Raw genomic sequence first — 12685 nt, 5'->3', positions numbered from 1 at the left:
GTGGGTGGGTGGGGCAGGGGGGGTGGGTGGGGCAGGGGGGTGGGTGGGGCAGGTGGGGCAGGGGGGTGGGTGGGGCAGGGGGGGCGGGGGGGCAGGGGGGTGGGGGGGTGGTTGGTGGGGGGGCAGGGGGTTGGGTGGTGGTGGGGGCAGGTGTGGGTGGGTGGTGGTGGGGGCAGGTGTGGGTGGGTGGTGGTGGGGGCAGGGTGGGTGGTTTGTGGGGCAGGGGGGGTGGGTGGTGGTGGGGGCAGTTGTGGGTGGGTGGTGGTGGGTGGTGGTGGCGGGGGGGTGGCTGGTGGGGGGGGGGGCGGGGGGGGTGGGTGGTGATTGAGCAGGGTCGGGGGGGCAGCTGGTGGGGGGGGGGGCAGCTGGTGTGGGGGCAGGGGCGGGGGGGGCAGCTGGTGATTGGGCAGGGTCGGGGGGCAGGGGCGGGGGGGGCAGCTGGTGATTGGGCAGGGTCGGGGGGCAGCTGGTGGGGGGGCAGCTGGTGGGGGGCAGGGGCGGGGGGGCAGCTGGTGGGGGGCAGGGGCGGGGGGGCAGCTGGTGGGGGGGCAGGGGCGGGGGGGCACCGGGTGGGGGGCAGCTGGTGATTGGGCAGGGGTGGGGGTGCAGCTGGTGGGGGGGCAGCTGGTGGGGGGGGCAGCTGGTGATTGAGCAGGGGCGGGGGGGGTAGCTGGTGGGGGGGGCAGAGGCGAGGGGGCAGCTGGTGGGGGGGCAGCTGGTGATTGGGCAGGAGCGGGGGGCAGCTGGTGGGGGGGCAGGGGGGCAGCTGGTGGGGGGGCAGGGGGGCAGCTGGTGGGGGGGCAGCTGGTGGGGGGGCAGGGGCGGGGGGCAGCTGGTGGGGGGGCAGGGGCGGGGGGCAGCTGGTGGGGGGGGGGCAGGGGCGGGGGGCAGCTGGTGGGGGGGGGCAGGGGCGGGGGGCAGCTGGTGGGGGGGCAGGGGCGGGGGGGCAGCTGGTGGGGGGGCAGTGGCGGGGGGGCAGCTGGTGGGGGGCAGGGGCAGGGGGGCAGCTGGTGGGGGGGCAGCTGGTGGGGGGCAGGGGCAGGGGGGCAGCTGGTGGGGGGGCAGCTGGTGGGGGGGGGCAGGGGCGGGGTGGCAGCTGGTGGGGGGGCAGGGGCGAGCTGGTGGGGGGGCAGGGGCGGGGTGGCAGCTGGTGGGGGGGGCAGGGGCGGGGGGGGCAGCTGGTGGGGGGGCAGCGGGGGGGGTGGGGGGCAGCGGGGGGGTGGGGGGCAGCGGGGGGGGGGGTGGGGGGGGCAGGGGGGGGGGTGGGGGGGCAGGGGGGGGGGTGGGGGGGCAGTGGGGGGGTTGGGGGGCAGTGGGGGGGGTGGGGGGGGCGGCGGGGGGTGGGGGGCAGTGGGGGGGGTGGGGGGGGCGGCGGGGGGTGGGGGGCAGCGGGGGGTGGGGGGGCAGCGGGGGGTGGGGGGGCAGCTGGTGGGGGGACTGGGGGGGTGGGGGGGCAGCTGGTGGGGGGGACTGGGGGGGTGGGGGGGCAGCGGGGGGTGGGGGGGCAGCTGGTGGGGGGACTGGGGGGTGGGGGGGCAGCGGGGGGTGGGGGGGCAGCTGGTGGGGGGACTGGGGGGGTGAGTGGGCAAGGGGGTTGGGGGGATGGGGGGGCAAGGCGGTTGGGGGGACTGGGGGGGTGGGGGGGGCAAGGGGGTTGGGGGCAGCTGGTGGGGGGGGCAGGGGGGTTGGGGGGCAGCTTGTTGGGGGGCAGGGGTGTGGGGGGCAGCCGGTGGGCGTGGGAGGTGGGGGGGCAGCTGGTGGGTGGGCAGCTGGTGGGGGTTGGGGGGGCCGCTGGTGGGGGGTGGGGGCGCAGCTGGTGGGCAGGGGGTGTGGGGGGCAGGGGAGGTGGGGGGTGGCAGCTGGTGGGGGGGGCAGCTGGTGGGGGGGCAGGGGGTGGGGGGGCAGCTGGTGGGGTGGTGGGGGGCAGGGGGGGTTGCGGGGCAGCTGGTGGGGTGCAGGGGATGTGGGGGGCAGTTGGTGGGGAGGTGGGGGGCAGCTGGTGGGGGGCAGTTGGTGGGGAGGTGGGGGGCAGTTGGTGGGGAGGTGGGGGGGCAGCTGGTGGGGAGCAGCTGGTGGGGGGGGCAGCTGGTGATTGGGCAGGGGCGGGGGGGCAGCGGGGGGTGGGGTCAGCAGGGGTGGGGGGGCAGCGGGGGGGTGGGGGGGCAGCGGGGGGGCAGCGGGGGGTGGGGGGGTGGGGGGCAGCGGGGGCAGCTGGTGGGGGGGCAGGGCGGGTGGGGGGCAGCTGGTGGGGGGGTGGGGGCAGCTGGTGGGGGGGGTGGGGGGCAGCTGGTTGGGGGGCAGGGGCGGGGGGCAGCTTGTGGGGGGGCAGGGGTGGGGGTCAGTTGGTGGGGGGCAGCGGGGGGTGGGGGGGCAGCGGGGGGTGGGGGGGCAGTGGGGGGCGGGGGGTGGGGGGCAGCGGGGGGTGGGGGGCAGCTGGTGGGGGGGCAGGGCGGGTGGGGGGGTGGGGGCAGCTGGTGGGGGGGGGGTGGGTGGCAGCTGGTGGGGGGGCAGCTTGTGGGGGGGGGGCAGGGGCGGGGGACAGCGGGGAGTGGGGGGGCAGCGGGGGGTGGGGGGCAGCTGGTGGGGGGGGCAGGGCGGGTGGGGGGCAGCTGGTGGGGGTGTGGGGGGCAGCCGGTGGGGGGGCAGCTTGTGGGTGGGCAGGGGTGGGGGGCAGCTTGTGGGGGGGCAGGGGCGGGGCTCAGCTGGTGGGTGGCCAGGGGTGGGGGGCAGCTGTTGGGGGGGGCAGGGGTGGGGGGGCAGCTGGTGATTGGGCAGGGGCGGGGGGGCAGCTGGTGGGGGGTCAGGGGCGGGGGTGCAGATGGTGGGGGGGCAGGGGCGGGGGGGCAGGGGCGGGGGGGCAGCTGGTGGGGGGGCAGGGTCGGGGGGGCAACGGCGGGGTGGGGGGGCAGGGGCGGGGGGGCAGCTGGTGGGGGGGCAGGGTCAGGGGGGCAACGGGGGGGTGGGGGTCAGGGCCGGGGGGGCAGCGGGGGGGTGGGGGCAGTGGGGGGGCAGTGGTGTTGGGGGGCAGCTGGTGGGGTGGGTGGGTGGGGGGGGGTGGGGGGCAGTGGTGTTGGGGGGCAGCTGGTGGGGGGGGGGGGTGGGGCGGTGGGGGGCAGTGGGGGTGGGGGTGGGGCGGTGGGGGGCAGCTGGTGGGGGGGGTGGGGCGGTGGGGGGCAGTGGGGGTGGGGCGGTGGGGGGCAGTGGGGGTGGGTGGGGGGGTGGGGCGGTGGGGGGCAGTGGGGGTGGGGGTGGGGGGGCAAGCGGCGGTGGGGTGGTGGGAGGGCGGTGGGGGGGGCAGCGGGGGTGGGGGGGGGTGGGGGGCAGCTGGTGGGGGGGCAGGGGGGTAGGGGGGCAGCTGGTGCGGTGGGTGTGGGGGGGCAGGCGCGTGGGGGGGCAGCTGGTGCGGTGGGTGTGGGGGAGCAGGGGCGTGGGGGGGCAGCTGGTGGGGTGGGTGTGGGGGGCAGCTGGTGGGGGGGCTGGGGGGGCAGGGGTGGGTGGGTGTGGGGGCGTGGGGGGCAGCTGGTGGGGGGGCAGGGGTGGGTGGGTGGGGCAGGGGGGGTGGGTGGGGCAGGGGGGGTGGGTGGGTGGGGCAGGGGGGGTTGGTGTGGCAGGGGGGGCGTGGGGGCAGGGGGGTGGGGGGGTGGTTGGTGGGGGGGCGGGGGTTGGGTGGTGGTGGGGGCAGGTGTGGGTGGGTGGTGGTGGGGGGCAGGGTGGGTGGTTGGTGGGGCAGGGGGGGTGGGTGGTGGTGGGGGCAGTTGTGGGTGGGTGGTGGTGGGTGGTGGTGGGGGGGCAGGGGGGGTGGGTGGTGGTGGGGGCAGTTGTGGGTGGGTGGTGGTGGGTGGTGGTGGGGGGGCAGGGGGGGTGGGTGGTGGTGGGGGGGCAGGGGGGGTGGGTGGTGGTGGGGGGGGCGGGGGGGTGGGTGGTGGTGGGGGGGGCGGGGGGGTGGGTGGTGGGGGGGGGCGGGGGGGGTGGGTGGTGGGGGGGGGGGTGGGTGGTGGGGGGGGGGGTGGGTGGTGGGGGGGGGGTGGGTGGTGGGGGGGGGGTGGGTGGTGGGGGGGCGGGGCGGGTGGGTGGTGGTGGGGGGGGCGGGGGGGGCGGGGGGGTGGGTGGTGGTGGGGGGGGCGGGGGGGTGGGTGGTGGTGGGGGGGGCGGGGGGCGGGGGGTGGGTGGTGGTGGGGGGGCAGGGGGGGCTGGATGGCGGTGGGGGGGCAGGGGGGGCTGGGTGGCGGTGGGGGGGGCAGGGGGGGTGGGTGGTGGTGGTGGGGGGGCAGGGGGGGTGGGTGGTGGTGGGGCTGCAGGGGGGTGGGTGGTGGTGGGTGGGCAGGGGGGTGGGTGGTGGTGGGGGGGCAGGGGGGTGGGTGGTGGTGGGGGGGCAGGGGGTGGGTGGTGGTGGGGGGCAGGGGGGTGTGTGGTGGTGGGGGGGGCAGGGGGGTGGGTCGTGGTGGGGGGGCAGGGGGGTGGGTGGTGGTGGGGGGGTAGGGGGGTGGGTGGTGGTGGGGGGGCAGGGGTGGGTGGTGGCGGGAGGGTGGGGGGCGGTGTGGGGACGGGAGGGTGGGTTGTGGTGGGGGGCTGGGGTGGGTGAGTGGTGGTGGGGGGGCGGTGGTGGGACGGGGGGTGGGTGGTGGTGGGGTGGTTCTGGTGTTCTTTGGTTGTGTTGCAGGTTCAAAATGTTTTCAACTCACCCATGAACAATTTACTTATTTTTGTTGGCACGGCAAGAGTCTGGTCCACCTAATATTTAAGCGTGTCCCCAGAGTATGAGCCCTGGGCCTCTGAATTACCAACCCAATGCTATTACTACCGAGCCACTCTCTCCCTGAATTCAGAGTAAAATGTACTCTGTACATTGTCAATGATGTTTATTTGCTTAAATGTTTGAAAACAATCCTCAATGTACCCATGTGAATTTCATTGTTCCCATACCTACAATCCTTTTACAAAAGCATCATTTTGTGGATATTGGAAATTTGAAATAAAAACAGAAAATGCTGGAAACATTCAGCATGTCCGAGAGCATCTGTGGGAAGAGAAACAGATTTAATGTTTCAGATCTTGATCGGAAATCTTTCCTCCTTGCTTTTGCGAGGGTGATGCTGAGCCACGGTCTTAAACGCCATGTGGTGTAGATACACACAGTTAGGGAGGGACTTCCAAGAATTTCCCCAGCAACAGTGGGGGAAGAAATAAGTGATATAGCTCAAAGTCAGGTGCAAATTGGAGGGGCATTTGCAAGTGTTCCCATGCACCTTCTTGCTGTCCTGCTTCTAGGCGGTGGGTTTCAAAGCTGTTGTTGAAGAAGCCATGACAATTTGCAGCAGTGCATCTTGTAGATGGCGGAGGGAGTGAATGTTTAAGGTGGTAGTTGGGATGCTTTGTCCTGGATGCCGTTGAACTAAGTTTTTATCACTCATCTAGGCATGTACAGAGGACTGTACCCTCTGCCCCCCACCCCCACCACCCTCTGCCCCCCCACCCCCACCACCCTCTGCCCACCCCCATCACCCTCTGCCTACTCCCACCCTCTGACCCCCATCACCTCCCTCCTGACTTGTCTTGTGGATGGTGGACAGGCTTTCGAGATGAGTCACTTGACTCTGACCTGCTCTTGTGGCTGCAGCATTTATAATTGACACCATTACATGACTTTAAAATGCCAAACATTCTTTTTATGAGGCTTATTTCACCACAATTTTTTAATTTCCGTCAGAGTGGTGAGTGACCTGAGGGGCTCCCAGGTATCTGCTGCTCTTGGCCTGGTGGTAGTGGTCGTGGGCTTGGAAGGTGCTTATATAAGAAACCTTGGCGAGTGACTGCAGTGCATCTTGCAGATGGTACACACGGCTGTCGTTCGGTGATGGTGGAGGGTTTCAATATCTGGAAGGGGGAGCAATCAAGTGGGCTGCTTTGTCCTGGATGGTGTTGAACTTCTTGAGTGTTGTTGGAGCTGCACTCATCCAGGCAATTGGAGAAACTTCCATTACACGCCTGACTTGTGCCTTGGAGATGGTGGACAGGCTTTGGGGGGGCAGGAGGTGATAGTCATAGGATTCCTAGCCTTTGAACTGCCCTGGTAGCCACAATATTAAGTGCATTAAGTATTTTATTTTTACTGCTACCTGTAAAAGAGTTAATATGCACCTCACTGAAAGTGGATGAAATGCCTCAAATGTGGATGAAGTGCCTCGCGTGTGAAAAGATATTAAAATATGTTTTGTTTTCTAGGATACTTGGGACAAATTATTTTGACGCTTTGGATTCTGTTACAGGTTAGTGAAAACTGGAGATTTGTTCACATAGAATGTTGTTATGTCTGTCTTAATGGGGGAAGATACAGAAATACTAGAAATACTTGGGAACCAAGACGCTGAAGGACATTAGTTTTAATAAAGAGGCAGCACTCGAAAAATTAATTGGATTAAATGTTGATAAATCTCCTAGACCATATGAGCTGCATTCCAGATTGTTGAAGGTGCACTGTATCTGTTGTGGAGTGGTTATCACAGATTGTTGAAGGAGGTGGCTATTGAGATTGTGGATGCATTGGTGGGTATCTTTCAAAATTCTATCGATTCTGAAAAGGTTCCTGCAGACTTGATAGTAACAAATATAACTCACTATTTAAGAAAGGAAGGAGAGAGAAAACTGAGAACGATAGATCACTTAGTTTGACATCAATAGAAGTGAAAATGTTAGAATTTATTATAAAGGATGTGATTGGGCAGTCACCATGAATAAGAAAGGGCGAACATGTTTGACAAACACGTTGGGAGTTTTTGAGGACGTTACTTGTAGCTTTGATAGAAGAGAATTAGTGGATGTGGTGCATTTGGGTTTTCAGAATGCTTTTGACAATGTCCCTCAAGGGGTTGGTAAACAAAGTTAGTGCACATGGGATTAGAGGTAATATAGTTCAGTAAGAAGAAGACAAAATCGCTTATTGTCACAAGTAGGCTTTAAATGAAGTTACTGTGAAAAGCCCCGAGTCGCCACATTCCGGAGCCTGTTCGGGGAGGCTGGTACGGGAATTGAACCGTGCTGCTGGCCTGCCTTGGTCTGCTTTCAAAGCCAGCGATTTTGCCCTGTGCTAAACCAGTCCAATCTTACAACAGTAGGTTAAAGTCCAACAGGTTTGTTTCAAATCACTAGCTTTCGGAGCACTGCTCCTTCCTCAAATGAATGAAGAGGTAGGTTCCAGAAACATATATATAGACAAAGTTAAAGATGCAAGACGATGCTTTGAATGCGAGCATTTGCAGGTAATTAAGTCTTTACAGATCCAGAGAGGGAGATAATCCCAGGTTAAAGAGGTGTGAATTGTCCCAAGGCAGGGCAGTTGGTAGGATTTCGCAAGCCCATGCCAGATGGTGGGGAGGTGAATGTAATGCGACATGAATCCAAGGTCCCGGTTGAGGTCGTACTCATGTGTGCGGAACTTGGCTATCTATTTCTGTTTGGCGATTCTGCGTTGTCGCGCGTCCTGAAGGCTGCCTTGGAGAACGCTTACACGAAGATCAGAGGCTGAATGCCCTTGACTGCTGAAGTGTTCCCCGACTGGAAGGGAACATTCCTGCCTGGCGATTGTTGCGCGATGTCTGTTCATCTGTTGTCGCAGAGTCTGCATGGTCTTGCCAATGTACCACGCTTCGGGACATCCTTTTCTGCAGCGTATGAGGTACATAGAACATAGAACATAGAAAATACAGCACAGAACAGGCCCTTCGGCCCATGACGTTGTGCCGAACCTTTGTCCGAGATTAATCATAGATTATCATTGAATTTACAGTGCAGAAGGAGACCATTCGGCCCTTTGAGTCTGCACCGGCTCTTGTAAAGAGCACCCTACCTAAACTCAACACCTCCACCCAATACCAAGGGCAATTTTGGACACTAAGGGCAATTTATCATGGCCAATCCACCTAACCTGCACATCTTTGGACTGTGGGAGGAAACCGGAGCACCCGGAGGAAACCCACGCAGACACGGGGAGGATGTGCAGACTCCGCACAGACAGTGACCCAAGCCGGAATCGAACCTGGGACCCTGGAGCTGTGAAGCAATTGTGCTATCCACAATGCTACCGTGCTGCCCTTAAGAACAAATAAATCTACACTGTATCATTTTATCGTAATCCATGTACCTATCCAATAGCTGCTTGAAGGTCCCGAATGTTTCCGACTCAACTACTTCCACAGGCAGTGCATTCCCATTTACTCTCTAGGTAAAGAACCTACCTCTGACATCCGTCCTATATCTTCCACCTTTCACCTTAAATTTATGTCCCCTTGTAATGGTTTGTTCCACCCGGGGAAAAAGTCTCTGACTGTCTACTCTAGCTATTCCCCTGATCATCTTATAAACCTCTATCGAGTCGCCCCCCATCCTTCTCCGTTCTAATGAGAAAAGGCCTAGCACCCTAAACCTTTCCTCGTAAGACCTACTCTCCATTCCAGGCAACATCCTGGTAAATCTCCTTTGCACCTTTTCCAAAGCTTCCACATCCTTCCTAAAATGAGGCGACCAGAACTACACAGTACTCCAAATGTGGCCTTACCAAAGTTTTGTACAGCTGCATCATCACCTCACCGCTCTTAAATTCAATCCCTCTGTTAATGAACATGAGCACACCACAGGCCTTCTTCACAGCTCTATCCACTTGAGTGGCAACTTTCAAAGATGTATGAACATAGACCCCAAGATCTCTGCTCCTCCACATTGCCAAGAACTCTACCGTTAACCCTGTATTCCGCATTCATATTTGTCCTTCCAAAATGGACAACCTCACACTTTTCAGGGTTAAACTCCATCTGCCACTTCTCAGCCCAGCTCTGCATCCTATCTATGTCTCTTTGCAGCCGACAACAGCCCTCCTTACTATCCACAACTCCACCAATCTTCGTATCGTCTGCAAATTTACTGACCCACCCTTCAACTCCCTCATCCAAGTCATTAATGAAAATCACAAACAGCAGAGGACCCAGAACTGATCCCTGCGGTACGCCACTGGTAACTGGGATCCAGGCTGAATATTTGCCATCCACCACCACTCTCTGACTTCTATCGGTTAGCCAGTTCGTTATCCAACTGGCCAAATTTCCCACTATTCCATGCCTCCTTACTTTCTGCATAAGCCTACCATGGGGAACTTTATCAAATGCCTTACTAAAATCCATGTACACTACATCCACTGCTTTACCTTCATCCACATGCTTGGTCACCTCCTCAAAGAATTCAATAAGACTTGTAAGGCAAGACATATCCCTCACAAATCCGTGCTGACTATCCCTAATCAAGCAGTGTCTTTCCAGATGCTCAGAAATCCTATCCTTCAGTACCCTTTCCATTACTTTACCTACCACCGAAGTAAGACTAACTGGCCTGTAATTCCCAGGGTTATCCCTAGTCCCTTTTTTGAACAGGGGCACGACATTCGCCACTCTCCAATCCCCTGGTACCACCCCTGTTGACAGTGAGGACGAAAAGATCATTGCCAACAACTCTGCAATTTCATCTCTTGCTTCCCATAGAATCCTTGGATATATCCCTTCAGGCCCGGGGGACTTGTCTCTCCTCAAGTTTCTCAAAATGCCCGACACATCTTCCTTCCTAACAAGTATTTCCTCGCGCTTACCAATCTGTTTCACACTGTCCTCTCCAACAATATGTCCCCTCTCATTTGTAAATACAGAAGAAAAGTACTCGTTCAAGACCTCTCCTATCTCTTCAGACTCAATACACAATCTCCCGCTCCTGTCCTTGATCGGACCTACCCTCGCTCTAGTCATTCTCATATTTCTCACATATGTGTAAAAGGCCTTGGGGTTTTCCTTGATCCTACCCGCCAAAGATTGTTCATGCCCTCTCTTAGCTCTCCTAATCACTTTCTTCAGTTCCCTCCTGGCTATCTTGTATCCCTCCAACGCCCTGTCTGAACCTTGTTTCCTCAGCCTTACATAAGTCTCCTTTTTCCTCTTAACAAGACATTCAACCTCTCTTGTCAACCATGGTTCCTTCACTCGACCATCTCTTCCCTGCCTGACAGGGACATACATATCAAGGACACGTAGTACCTGTTCCTTGAACAAGTTCCACATTTCACTTGTGTCCTTCCCTGACAGCCTATGTTCCCAACTTATGCACTTCAATTCTTGTCTGACAACATCGTATTTACCCTTCCCCCAATTGTAAACCTTGCCCTGTTGCACGCACCTATCCCTCTCCATTACTAAAGTGAAAGTCACAGAATTGTGGTCACTATCACCAAAATGCTCCCCCACTAACAAATCTATCACTTGCCCTGGTTCATTACCAAGTACTAAATCCAATATTGCCCCTCCTCTGGTCGGACAATCTACATACTGTGTAAGAAAAGCTTCCTGGACACACTGCACAAACACCACCCCATCCAAACTATTTGATCTAAAGAGTTTCCACTCAATGTTTGGGAAGTTAAAGTCACCCATGACTACTACCCTGTGACTTCTGCACCTTTCCAAAATCTGTTTCCCAATCTGTTCCTCCACATCTCTGCTACTATTGGGGGGGGCCTATAGAAAACTCCTAACAAGGTGACTGCTCCTTTCCTATTTCTGACTTCAACCCATACTACCTCAGTAGGGTGATACTCCTCGAACTGCCTTTCTGCAGCTGTTATACTATCTCTAATTAACAATGCCACCCCCCACCTCTTTTACCACCCTCCCTAATCTTATTGAAACATCTATAACCAGGGACCTCCAACAACCATTTCTGCCCCTCTTCTATCCCAGTTTCCGTGATGGCCACCACATCGTAGTCCCAAGTACTAATCCATGCCTTAAGTTCACCCACCTTATTCCTGATGCTGATGCTTCAGGTATACAACGCTGGCCGAGTCGCATGAATGTGTACCGCGTACCTGGCGGGTGGTGTTCTCACGTGTAATGGTGGTACCCATGTCGATGATCTGCCAGGTCTTGCAGAGATTGCCATGTCAGGGTTGTGTGGTGTCGTGGTCGCTGTTCTGAAGGCTGGGTAGTTTGCTGCAAACAATGGTTTGTTTGAGGTTGCACGGTTGTTTGAAGGCAAGTAGTGGGAGTGTGGGGTGACCGTGGCAAGATGTTCAGCTTCATCGATGACGTGTTGAAGACTGCGAAGAAGATATCGTAGTTTCTCTGCTCCGGGGAAGGACTGGACGACGATGGGTACTCTGTAAGTTGTGTCCCGTGTTTGACCATGTATATATGTTTCTGGAATCTACCTCCTCATTCACCTGAGGAAGGAGCAGTGCTCCGAAAGCTAGTGATTTGAAACAGACCTGTTGGACTTTAACCTGGTGTTGTAAGACTTCTTACTGTGCTCACCCCAGTCCAATGCCAGCATCTCCATATCACAGGTAATATAGTGCTATGGATCGAGAATTGATTAACAAACAGACTGAAAACGGAGTAGGAATAAACGGGTCATTCACAGGCTATTACCAGTGGGATATTGCAAGGTTCAGTGCTTGGATCACAGCTATTCAGAATTTATATAAATAATTTGAATGTGGGGACCAAATATAATATTTTAAAATTTGCTATTGACACAAAACTAGGTGGGAATGTGAATTGTGAGGAGGATGAAATGTGGCTTCAAGGGATTTAGACAAGCTGAGTGAATGGGGAAGAACATGGCAGTTGGAATATAATGTGAACAAGTATGAAGTTATTCACCTTGGTAGAAAAAGGCAGAAAGATAGAGTATTTCTTAAATGATGGGAAGTTGGGAAGTGCTGATGTCCAAAGGGGCCTCAGTATTCTTGTTCATGAATCACTAAAACCTAGCGTGCAGAATGCAGCAAGTAATCAGGAAGGTAAATGATACATTGACTTTCATTGCAAGAAGATTTGAGTACAGGTCTAAGATGTCTTGCTGCAATTAGAGCCTTGGTGAAACAGCATCTGGAATATTGTGTACAGTTTTGGTCTCCTTATCTAAGGAAGGATGTACTTGCCATGGTGTGCAATCGAGGTTGACCAGACTTATCTCTGGAATGATGGGATTGTCTTATTTTTTTAAAAAAATGTTTTTGTTCTCCTTCCTTTTCACATTTTTCTCCCAAATTTGCACCCACCAACAATAAACAATAAGCAGTAACTAATATAATGTCAATCCCCATATCAACAACAATAATCCCATCCTCCCACCAACCCCCAAACAACTGCCCACTTGTTAACATAAACAAACATCAAAAAGGAATCAGGAATCACCCATAGTCACCATTAACACATACAGCCCCCCCTCCCAACACCCCCCCCCCCCCCCACCCCCAACTAATGTTCAATGTTATCCAGTCTTGAAAGTACATAATGTATAATGCCCATGAATTGTTAGAACCCCGCCATCATTCCTCTCAGTTCAAACTTAACCTTCTCAAGAGTCATGAATTCCAACAGGTCCCCCCGCCATGCCAGGGCATAGGTGGAGAGATTGCTCTCCATCTCAACAGGATCTGCCTTCGGGTGATCAACGAGGCGAAGGCTACAACATCTGCCTCCTCACCCGTTTCCAGCCCCGGCTGGTCTGACACCCCGAATATGGCCTCCCGAGGGCCTGGGTCCAGTTTCACGTGCACTACTTTAGAGATTATCCTAAAAACCTCCTTCCAGTAATCCTCCAGCTTTGGACAGGACCAAAACATATGAACGTGATTTGCGGGCCCCCCTCC

General features: G+C 58.3%; 1 protein-coding gene across 1 annotated transcript in view; it reads left to right on the top strand.

Moving 5' to 3' along the window:
* rsrc1 (arginine/serine-rich coiled-coil 1) overlaps positions 1-12685 on the top strand; it is a 662008-nt gene that overhangs the window by 3301 nt on the left and 646022 nt on the right. The window contains exon 2 of the mRNA XM_072474499.1: positions 6223-6266. The gene's annotated coding sequence lies outside the window, so the exon portion shown is untranslated. The remainder of the gene's footprint in view (positions 1-6222; positions 6267-12685) is intronic.

The sequence above is a fragment of the Scyliorhinus torazame genome, chromosome 14, assembly GCF_047496885.1.
Source record: "Scyliorhinus torazame isolate Kashiwa2021f chromosome 14, sScyTor2.1, whole genome shotgun sequence".
Taxonomy (NCBI): Eukaryota; Metazoa; Chordata; class Chondrichthyes; order Carcharhiniformes; family Scyliorhinidae; genus Scyliorhinus; species Scyliorhinus torazame.
Note: the sequence above shows the minus strand (reverse complement) of the source record. Positions and strands in the feature narration are given on the sequence as shown.